Genomic DNA, 11641 nt, shown 5'->3' with positions numbered 1-11641 from the left:
GCTAGGCAGAGGAGTAATGAGATATATGGCAAATTTTGCAAAATATACAATGAAGGTACACAAACATTCATACCCAAACAAAGCAAAATGCTAGGTAAGAACAAAGCATTTGGCCCGTAGGAGAAAGGAGATACCCACAAGACTAGAATACAAGTCATTAACAAGCATGCAAGTATAATACATAATACATGCAGACATATATATAATCCAAAAAAATGTCAAATTTACGTACTTATTATTACATTACAAATATCCAAGGTTTTGAAGACACGTTTCCTCTTGCGCCCAACGAGTGAATACTGAGACCAGACCCCATAGGTCCCTATCCTCCTCATCATTCGTCTCACTGTGTCTCCACAGCTTGCACCGCCCATTTAAGACAGCGTCTGGACCTGTTAAAATAATGCATAAGCTGTAAGGTAATAGAGAATAATATATATCTTTCAATCTCAACATTAGATTTTCTAATTTCCAACTGTATTAAATAAATAGCATTAAAATATTTTCCTTCTTAACTATTACAAAAATCAACGAATTTGAGTAACTTTTGCTTTTGTTTTATTTGTACCTTAAACATAACACTGAACAATCAATTATGTGCCACCCCACCTTCCTTCATCTGCAAAAAAACTAATCAAAAGACATATGTACAAAGCTAAAAAAATTCAGCAACACTTACCATACTCAGGCTAAAAGAATTAAGCAACACTTACCATACTCTTTTTATATTCACTGTTAACTTTTAGCTCATGTGACAGACTTTCCACCTGCTCAACAGTTTCAAGTGGGGATGGAAGAATGTCTTCCAGGATTGGTATATCTCCATGTGTTTTTGACATATGGGTTTCCGTCATTTTGACAATATTCAGGAATTTTGCAAAAATAATGGCATTTACTATTTTTAAAAGATTATTAGCAAATTTACAGAAATGGTGCATTCGGAAGACAAAACCAATTTTTCACTTTTGACAATTGAGCACCTGCTACATCCAGATTCTAGGGAGGAAAGGAAGGACGATCTTACTGGATCCCATAGCCTCTCCGAGGCACAAACCAGGCTTTTACACAAACCCCCCCCCCCCCTGCACCCGAGCTTTTTAAAATAGTAAATGCCACTATTTTTGCAAAATTATTACGAGATCTATTATTCTAGAGAATAATGCATATAAATGCATATATGCATATAAATGCATATATGCATATAAATACAAAAGTAAATCAAATCTTATCCTTGTATAATATACAAGCTGATGTGAGATCCCTGTCTACAGGTGGACTGGAACTATTATCCAGTAGGCAGTCTACTGTATTTTATCAAACCGTTATTAGTATAATAGATCTCGTAATAATTTTGCAAAAATAATGGCATTTACTATTTTTAAAAGATTATTAGCAAATTTACAGAAATGGTGCATTCGGAAGACAAAACCAATTTTTCACTTTTGACAATTGAGCACCTGCTACATCCAGATTCTAGGGAGGAAAGGAAGGACGATCTTACTGGATCCCATAGCCTCTCCGAGGCACAAACCAGGCTTTTACACAAACCCCCCCCCCCCTGCACCCGAGCTTTTTAAAATAGTAAATGCCACTATTTTTGCAAAATTATTACGAGATCTATTATTCTAGAGAATAATGCATATAAATGCATATATGCATATAAATACAAAAGTAAATCAAATCTTATCCTTGTATAATATACAAGCTGATGTGAGATCCCTGTCTACAGGTGGACTGGAACTATTATCCAGTAGGCAGTCTACTGTATTTTATCAAACCGTTATTAGTATAATAGATCTCGTAATAATTTTGCAAAAATAATGGCATTTACTATTTTTAAAAGATTATTAGCAAATTTACAGAAATGGTGCATTCGGAAGACAAAACCAATTTTTCACTTTTGACAATTGAGCACCTGCTACATCCAGATTCTAGGGAGGAAAGGAAGGACGATCTTACTGGATCCCATAGCCTCTCCGAGGCACAAACCAGGCTTTTACATAACCCCCCCCCCCTGCACCCGAGCTTTTTAAAATAGTAAATGCCATTATTTTTGCAAAATTATTACGAGATCTATTATACTAATAACGGTAAATAAATAATAAATAGTAAATAAATCAAAATCAGTTACATTATTTTATCTTATTCATAGCATAAATGTTCTCGAAGATTACTAAAAAGAAATTGAATTAGACTACAGCAAATTGGCAAACTTTACCTTGTATCTGTTTCCACCGAGTTTGTTTGGGGCGTTCTTCAACATATCAGCAATACTTGTCTCAACATCTCTTTCAGTTGCATTAGTGTGGGTGTTGATACAGGCTTCTGGAAATTTATAAGAATTAATTAATATATATAATTATAATTCACTTTGCTATTCCCCATTCCACAGTCCTCTCGTCCTTCCCACTTCCCTGTCCCCACATCATCCCCACTATTCCCACTTCCCTGTCCCATCGTCCTCCTTACCATTTTCCCCTCCCCTGTCCTTCTTCCTCCCCCACCATCTCCCATTCACCTGTCCCTTTGTCCTCCCCAGCATTCCCCTGTCCCCACCATCCCCAACTCCCCAGTCCCCTCGTCCTCCCCACCATTACCCTCTCCTCTGTCCCCTCGTCTTCCCCACCATACCCCCCTCTCGTCCTCCCCACCATTCCAAACTACCTCATCCGATGCATTCTATAATGGTCTGATGCTTCCATCAGAAAATTGGGAACATCAAATGATCTGATATTCCCATCACTGAAAAATAAGAACAGCTAAAAAAATGAAATGAAAAAAATAAAAAAATAAACTATACTCATGAAATGAACAGTATGGTAAACAACACAGCTCAATTTCAATGCAATGTCACACAAAATTATTAAATCGAAATGAAAATAAATTGAAATCTATGAAAATTCAAATTATCAATACAATCGGAAATATTGAAATAATATCGCAACATAATATAGTGTGGGTTGCTCTTACGTGCAACAGACGGTGCTGTTTTTCAAAAAAGGCATGGTTTTACCTGTCACAAGTGTGGCATCTATACTTATACTCACGAAATGAACGGTATGGTAAACAACATAGCTCAATTGCAATGCAATGTCACAATAACATTTAATAACAATAATAACAATAACATTTAAATATACTTTAAGATATAATCTAGAAGAAAATAAGAACATTGAAACGGTTCATGAACTCGATTTCAATAAAGGACACTATGGGGAACTTTGAAAAACAGTTAATGAGTATAATTAGACAGACTTGTTGCTAGGCAGAGGAGTAAATAATGAGATATATGGCAAATTTTGCAAAATATACGGCACACAAACATTCATACCCAAACAAAGCAAAATGCTAGGTAAGAACAAAGCAGTTGGCCCGTAGGGGCCAACTGCTTTAGAATTGCTTTTAAAACTTTAAAAAAATTCTAAAATTCTAAAAAATTCTAAACTTTAGAATTGCTTTTAAATACATAGGTCAAAAAGTTTTAAAAGTTTTAAAAGTTTTTTAAACCTCTCGTGTATCATGAGTGTGTTAAAGCATCAGATGGTGCATTCAGATGATGAATATTACCTAGTTCCTTCATCTGGGAAGAATGAACACATATTGGTGCATTCGGATGATAAAAACTAACTACTGTAGTTTAATTGATCAACAGACTGTATATCATATGCAGACTGTATGTGGATCTGCGGGCCACTCCAAACAACAGCCTGGTGGACCAAGCTCCACCAGGGCTAAAGCACAAAGTGATATAGATGTGATAGAGAAACTAGGTCAAATGGAGGAGTAGGTCTGTATATTAAACAGCACCTGACGTGCACAGAGCTACTAAACTCAATGTGGTGGTAGAGTGGTGGGGGGGGGGGAAACATTGCAGAAAAAAACAAAAATACAATTTGGTCAACAAAACAGCATTGTTTAAAATAGAAGACATGGGTTGTCATTTTGGGGGTAAGGTAGGTTACATTGAGTTAATTAGTTAGTACTTAGTTTTTATCTTAAACTGGTTGGGAGAGGTACAGTGTTGCTGTGCTGGTGAAAGAACACCTAAAGGTAAATTAAATAATGATTGCGAATCCACAAGAAGTTGACATAATATCGCTAGAAATCTGCAATCAGGATGATAAACTTTCCTTAAAGAATTTGACAAACACTTGCTGATAGGACATGAAGTAAATGAAATGTATGTCAAGTTTTGTGAAATATATGATAAAAGCACAACAAAATTTGTACCAAAGGAGAGATGCAGAACTAGGAAAAGGGGTTTGTTCAACAGAAATTGCGAGAGGGCCTGAGACCCAAACACACACAAATGGAATCAATATATAGCAAGAGGCCAAACCCCCAAACATACAAGCGATGCAAAGATGCGAGAAACAGCAGCAGCATTAAGGAGAGGGACTTAAGGACCATAAATAAAGTGTGAAAATAAACACGAGTAAATTTTTTTAACTACTCTCGACAGTGAAGAAAAACAAATATTCAGACGATTTGTGTTAGAATCATTAATCTTACACTTTCGGTCATATTCAACAACACAAATACATACACACACATTCCTGTTGCTGTAGCAAGTGAAGAATTACACACACAGATCACAATAACGTGATGCATCAAATGAACAAATCCACAAGGGCCGTGACGAGGATTCGAACCTGCGTCCGGGAGCATCCCAGACACTGCCTTAATCGACTGAGCTACAACAGGGTAAAAGGGTTGAAACCGAAGTTCTACTGAACTTACTGGATCCCATAGCCTCTCCGAGGCACAAACCAGGCTTTTACACAACCCCCCCCCCCCTGCACCCGAGCTATGTCAACAGGCCGTTCTCCCTCTTCGCCCTTCCGAATGCACCATATCAGTAAATTTTTTAATAATCTTTTAAAAATAGTAAATGCCACTATTTTTGCAAAATTATTACGAGATCTATTATTCTATAGAATAATGCATATAAATGCATATATGCATATAAATACAAAACATAAATACAAAAGTAAATGTAAATAATTTTACCTTGCACCTAGATCCACCAAGCCTGTATGGCGCGCGTTTCAGTACTTCGGAAATCTAGAACTATCTTGAATCTCTAATCTGCAATGAAACAATACATATTATTGCACTTACCAAAACATGGATGAATGTAGAAAATACAGAACTATTAGCTGAATATCAAATAAATGGATTTAATCTATTTCACACAGATAGATATATTACACCGTGTATATTAGGTAATACCTAACATACACGCCTCCACACACACTACATTTGAAATGTAGTCTCAAAAAGACTACATTTCAACAGCAAAGATTACTCCATAAAAAAATAATTAAATTATTGACCAACATGAGAGAGGGTTAGCCAACATGAGGGTTGTGTTGATTGCCTGAAAATATTTAAATTGTGTAATGTATTGAATGGCATTTTTCAAGTTACAACATTTTTTAAATTACTGAACTAGGTTCTAGGCTTTGCTAGGCTTAATTCAATTATTACAGATAAGCCTAACCTAGCCTAGAACCCAGTGGGTTTTCTTCCTATTGGGGAGTGTTGTACATGCCTCGCCTCCACATACACACTAGCACAGCCAGGCCTCGCCTCCACATACACACTAGCACAGCCAGGCCTCGCCTCCACATACACCAGCACTGCCAGGCCTCGCCTCCACATACACACTAGCACAGCCAGGCCTCGCCTCCACATACACCAGCACTGCCAGGCCTCGCCTCCACATACACACTAGCACAGCCAGGCCTCGCCTCCACATACACACTAGCACAGCCAGGCCTCGCCTCCACATACACCAGCACTGCCAGGCCTCGCCTCCACATACTCACCAGCACAGCCAGGCCTCGCCTCCACATACACCAGCACTGCCAGGCCTCGCCTCGCCTCCACATACACCAGCACTGCCAGGCCTCGCCTCCACATTTAAACCAACCAAGCCCACAAATACGTTAACATGGACCAGCATTACACCGTCTAACATACTCTGTCAGATGTAACAACTAAATTTGTGAATTCAAGACCAAATCTATTGTATAACACAGTGTTAGTACGAGAAAAACATTACTTACATTCGAAGCCGTGTTTTAAAATGGCGGCGGTCTTGTACTGACGCTCCAAACTGTGTGTTCGTTTGCGTATGATGAACGTGTGACAATTTACTACAACAATTATTTAATTATTCTTATTCTTTATTTTAATATTTTTAGGGTACATGAAATTTCAAACTTATTTGCACACAATAATATAATTGCATTGTCATAACCTTTATATATTACGGAAAATACGATGACATGAACGAAGTCAAAGTGAAGTTGAAGTCAAAGTCATTCGCCGAACGTATTAGTCATTTTTTTTCATACATACATAGTTGATTTACAAACATAATGTTGGATTTATAGATAGAGCTAGTGCATACAATACCTGAAGCCACTATAGTAGGCCTATATAGCATTTCAGGCAACCGGGCAGTATATATGGACCCCTTACTCAAATCTCTGAATATGTTAGATATTAAGTCCCTGCACATACTCTCATGTGTATTTTATATATATAAAACGCTGCACTGTAATGTCAATCCTGACCTTAAAAGCTTCCTAGAAGGTTGTAACAGATCCCATGAGCACCACACCAGAAACAAATACCTATTTGATATTCCAAGAGTACGACTTAGTCAAACTAGAAATGCTTATTACAAATCAAGAGACCTCGAATGTGGAATGACCTTCCCAGTTATGTTAAAAACTGTACCTCTCCCAACCAGTTTAAGATAAATAAAGATAAATTTATAAGTTAAGAAAAATTCCACAAATCAACAACCCTGTTACTGACCCTGTATTTACCCAAGTCTTTCCTAAATCTAAACTTATCCAATTTATACCCATTGTTTCGTGTTCTATCTTGTGTTGACAATTTTAATACCCTATTAATATCCCCTTTGTTATATCTATTCAGGAAATTGTGGTTGATCTCGAACCCATTGATAATGTGACGACTTATACAGAATTTTGTAACTATATCATCAAGATTGTAACCAGCTTAGCTAAATGTAGTGTGGGGTTCAGTCCCTAAGCCCATATATGTGCCTCTCTAACCATTTAGGTTACAGGGCAAAAACATAAAAACAAAGGTAACTGCAGAAGGCCTATTGGCCCATACCAGGCAGCTCCTATCTATAACAGATAAACACTAAGTACTACCTAATTAACTCAATGTAACCTACCAACCTAACCCCCAAAATGTCAATCCATATCTTTTATTTTAAACAATGCTGTTTTGTTGACCAAATTGTATTTTTACTCTTTTTCTGTCATGTTTCTCCCACCCCTGTTTTTTCCCTTTTTTCTTATTTTTTCTCAACATAATTCATACTTTAATTATGCGGATCAGGACATCACCTGATCAAACACATCAAACATCGTTTGACCACCATCAAACACACACATTTCGTGTGTGTTTGACGCTCACTGATATGTACCAGCGTTGTTTTATATATGGTGCTATTCTATCTTACGCTTTGTTGCTCTTTTTTACCTACGGGCTCATAGAACATTCTATTGCGAAAACATTGGCACAAAAATGAATGACGTACATACAATAATAATGTCAGGACAGTGATATAATTATAAACTTTCAAAGCACTGTATCGCCCATGTGTCGTCTTGTCACCAATACTGGGTAACAGTTCCGCCACTTCCCACACTCTTGCGGGTGGGCAGCGACCATTATTCTACGTTTATATTCATATCACCGTGTTGGGAATTTCATTGCGAGTACATTGATACCAAAATTAACGCTGTAGGACAAGTGTGGAAGTGATAACAATCCCAAGAGTAAAAACATTTTGTTGCTCTTGGGCACTCACGGCGAGTCATCTACGTAGGTATTTATTGGGTGCTGGTATTCATATAACTTTTGGTGACCGTTTTTGCTGATTTTCTTCTAGAGAATGTTATTGCGAACACGTTGGTACCAAAATGAAATACATAGCTCGAGAACTAAGGTCAGGAGAGTAAAAAGAGTATACACATTTTTGTTTTGACGCTTAATTAAGGTTATTGTGAGTACTCATCGCCTGCCTAGAAACTGGAACTAGTAATTCCATCTATCATACAAGAGGAGCCACACATCTATGGATCATCCAATAAAATCAGCAGACTTCTAGATGTTACTACTGCTCGGCTTAGACTCGGTTACAAGTATCTCTGGGAATTCTCATTATCTGCTGATGTAGACCTGACCAAATGTAAACTGTGTCAACAAAATTATTCGCACACCCTCCGTCACTATGTGATGGAGTGCGAAAAGATACATGAATTTAGAGACAATTCTATAACCAATGTTCCAGGGATGTGTCAATATTTCATTCAAAATGATCTGCTACCAGAAATTTTAGCCAAATATCCCCAGTTTGCTAACTGTAGATAACAACTAAGTGATTGTAACCTATCCACCGCTGCCCACTGGATGGGGGACGGTGTGCAGGACAAACATATAAATTTTGATACTAGCTCTCCACATATGTCAGTTGCTTAATTTAGAACCTGTACTTGAGGTCGATCTCGAACCCATTGTTGATGTGATGACTTATATTGAATTTTGTAACTAGCTCATCAAGATTGTAACTTGCTTAGCTAAATGAATTGTGGGGTTCAGTCCCTGAGCCCATTATGTGCCTCTGTAACCCTTTCCACAACCGCCCACAAGATGGGTATGGGGTGCATAATGGGGTGGGGTGTCTTGGCCAAACGTGCCACATCAAAACCACAAGTTGACATTGAATGTGAATTAACAATGAGACAAGTAAGATTTATACTAATACATTTATACTAACTCTGTTGAGCGTTGACCATTTATACATCAAATCTGTTGATGTGAGCACTTTAGTTTAGTCTGCCGTTTAAAGAAAAAAAGAGCATATCAATGGTATATCACAGAAAACGAATTTATCATAAACTAATGTATTTGTCTTATCATATTGAACTGCATTCATATTTTTAATATATAACAATATGAATATACAAATTTCTGTAAATCCCCTACCTTGTTGGAATCTGTGGAAATGAATGAGCAAATGTGCTGGCTGAAGGCGCTGAAGGAAACCACATTGGTTTCATTTTGGATACAAATGTCCATGGAAATTCAAAATGGAAACTAATTATATAGTTGAACCTGCAGAGACGAGTTTAAGAATCTGTGTTGAGAGTGATGGACACAGCCTTCACAATTATACTTCAGAGAATGTAAACATCTAAGAGTCATTAGAAATATGTGTAGAATAATAAACCCTACATTGTTTGAGTTAGGGAAAACACCATTTGTGATATATAGATACTATAGCTGTTCCTAAAGATTCACCCTTTTTTGCACCAGCAAGATAACATATAAGATTTTAAGAGTTGACGAATGTTAATATTCTTGTTTGATAAACTGTGAACTTGAGACATAGTTAATAAGAACATATTAACACAACAAAATGTTTTCAAAATCCTTAAACCCCCCTTTCCAGCAACTTATATAATTTATATAAATTATTTTAGAGAATAATACATAAATTATATATTTAAACATGATATAGTGTTTAGTGGAATGTATAAGGAGTCAAATTGTGTTAAAAAGAGCAATTTTTAGAAAATTTGGAAAAATACTTTTTTCTGTTCAAATTATAACTAAATGGATTATAAAGGTTTCACTCAGCCAATATATATAATTCACAATTTATTAATGAATTTTACAAAAAAACACCATAAATTTTATATTTAAACATGTAAAAACTATTTGTTTTACATTTGGAAGAAAATAATTGTAGAAAAACAATTTATAATTAAACCTTTGTGTTTGGATTTTTTGAGTAAAAGTTTCTCAAAGGCTCTCCTGCACCATTCTCAATGCAAATCATTCCCACACCTATGGCAAGAGATAGGCGAACGTTGTGTAGATGATTTGTGTTTGCTGGGAGGCAAGCCGGCAGCCCACCATTTCGGTTCAAAGAATGATGAAAAAACTGCCGAGGGGAGGGAGGGTGTCAGGAAGCCTCCAGAGCTCGCCCAGAAAATAGCGTTTCATTACATGTAACACTGGTTTTCTATGGGGAGCCCCATCGGCTCCCTGAAGTTAGCTACCCACAGATAAGACTTACCCGAGAGGCAGCAGCACTGCAGGTCTCAAGACGAAGATGAGACAACCAGCTGCAACAGACTTCCCAAAGCAACACAAGGCCTCAAAGAGCCAAGAACACTGACAAGATATCTGATGGCCAGGACCCTGTTTGATTTCCAAAACCCCTGTTCCCTAATGTCAATCCAAGACATATTACCAAAGACAGCAGCATATTTCCTCACATCATGGACACAAGGGTAGGATAGAGTCAAGTCTAGCAGGCTGGCTAGACTTGATAACCCTGCAGACAACCTAAGAGACATGAGCCCTGGAACAGGGAACCAGGGTAACCGGATCAACCCAGAGCACGTTCCCTGTCGCTGTACGAATGGTGAGCAGGTAGCAACGTAAAGTCTCAACCGGACACGAAACATGATTCAACCCCAACTGAACCAACAACCCACGGACCCCTCTGGAACCCAGCCGTCCCATTCTTCGCCAAAAAAGAAGAGGGCTGTAAACAAACAAAATGATCCCCAGGACCAAACGAACAGAAACACCCTGTGCCGGAGATGAGCATGAAGCTCCCCCCAACCCAACCCCCAGAGGCAAAATCCAACAAGAACAAAGCCATCAAAAAACAATCTCGGACCAAAGAGGGCTATTACAAACCCAGAAGAGGAACGAGAGCACCCAATCCAAAGACCAAGAACGCTCAGGCGACGCTGTTACGACCCTGGATCCAAGATTGAACTGTGGCAAAGGGACCTAGAATTGTATTTCATTTGTTACATATATAATAGGGACCCTTCTTACTCTCATAGGTACTTTAGTGATAGGTATTGAATGTGTTTGATTATGTGTAAAATTAGTGTTACTTAAATCATAAAGGTTTTTTAGATAGGTTTGGGTTAACCCTTAAGCTGCTATGGGCTTAATGGCTTTCAACACCAGGCACAATCAAAAATAAATTTCAATTTTGTTTTTGTCTTATTAAAGTGTTCATTTGTGTTCCCTGAGCACTGGAAAAAAATTAACTGCACAGTACTTACCAATGACTTGAATGAGCTGAGAAATTGGGCAATGGCGTCACAAATCTTGGTCGCTCAAGCATGGTGCATCCCAGAAGCGTTGTGCGTGGCGTTCAAGCAGCCAGAGTTGCCACGAATTTATTTTCGCTGCACTATTTACAGCATCTATGGCATATTTTACAACCAGATTTTCAATGACATTGTTTAATATATTGTCACTTGATTTTTTAAATTTTGCCCCGAGGGATGAGTTTATTGGGCAGCCCCACTCATCCTGTGATTGGATATACAGCCATATCAGCATGTACAACATTCCCCAATAGGAAAAAAAGCCAGTGGGTTATTCATCCTGTCACTTGTACTGTAACTTGAGACAGTTAAACACTTGCTTAACTGTTCACTGCAGAGAACAGCTCTTCAAACAAGAAGATTAACATCTGTCGCCCCTTAAAATCTTACGTTATCTTGTGGGTGCAAACTGGGGGAATCTTTTAAGAGCAGTATCAATATTT

At 37.7% G+C, this 11641-nt stretch overlaps 2 long non-coding RNA genes across 3 annotated transcripts in view; both read right to left on the bottom strand.

The window, feature by feature from the left end:
- LOC138354199 (uncharacterized) overlaps positions 1-6141 on the bottom strand; it is a 7512-nt gene extending 1371 nt beyond the window's left edge. The window contains exons 1-4 of one of the 2 annotated variants that reach the window (XR_011223456.1): positions 6072-6141; positions 5011-5088; positions 2219-2325; positions 233-392 (exon numbers count right to left, since the gene is read on the bottom strand). This is a non-coding gene — a long non-coding RNA (uncharacterized lncRNA). Of the gene's footprint in view, positions 1-232; positions 393-2218; positions 2326-5010; positions 5089-5831; positions 5851-6071 lie in introns of those variants that run through there. The other variant, XR_011223457.1, reaches the window with a different exon arrangement.
- Positions 1-11641, bottom strand: part of LOC138354252 (uncharacterized) — a 78764-nt gene that overhangs the window by 5654 nt on the left and 61469 nt on the right. The gene's annotated exons all lie outside the window — the stretch shown is intronic.

Source organism: Procambarus clarkii, chromosome 62 (genome assembly GCF_040958095.1).
Source record: "Procambarus clarkii isolate CNS0578487 chromosome 62, FALCON_Pclarkii_2.0, whole genome shotgun sequence".
Lineage (NCBI taxonomy): Eukaryota > Metazoa > Arthropoda > Malacostraca > Decapoda > Cambaridae > Procambarus > Procambarus clarkii.
This window is presented reverse-complemented; position numbering and strand designations above follow the sequence as displayed.